This window comes from Priapulus caudatus, unplaced genomic scaffold (assembly GCF_000485595.1).
Source record: "Priapulus caudatus unplaced genomic scaffold, Priapulus_caudatus-5.0.1 Scaffold3682, whole genome shotgun sequence".
NCBI classification, from domain to species: domain Eukaryota; kingdom Metazoa; phylum Priapulida; class Priapulimorpha; order Priapulimorphida; family Priapulidae; genus Priapulus; species Priapulus caudatus.
Window position 1 is genome coordinate 4,611 of NW_014580743.1, and position 331 is coordinate 4,941.

Here is a 331-nt window from a genome sequence, read left to right on the forward strand (position 1 = left end):
GTGTTGATACATTTGGAAACAACATGGAGTCAAATCCTGAGTTGGCGCTACTCTCTGTATATAGGGACTCTAATCTTAGCTGTGGGCACAGTGACTGCAGCTAAGAAATTTGATAAATTTATAGAAAAATAGACACGCGACATCTGTGGCTCCGTTTTGCACCCACAGTGACAAAGAGCTGTAAAGATGTAACTAACGCAATGTAACTTGCTGTCACTGCTCTGTAATTATGACTGCTCCGTCCTGCTGCTATGATCTATCTCCTTTCAATTTAGCGACGAAAAAGCACTGACCAAATAAAACCAATCGCCGTTTAAAGCATTGGTCTAGG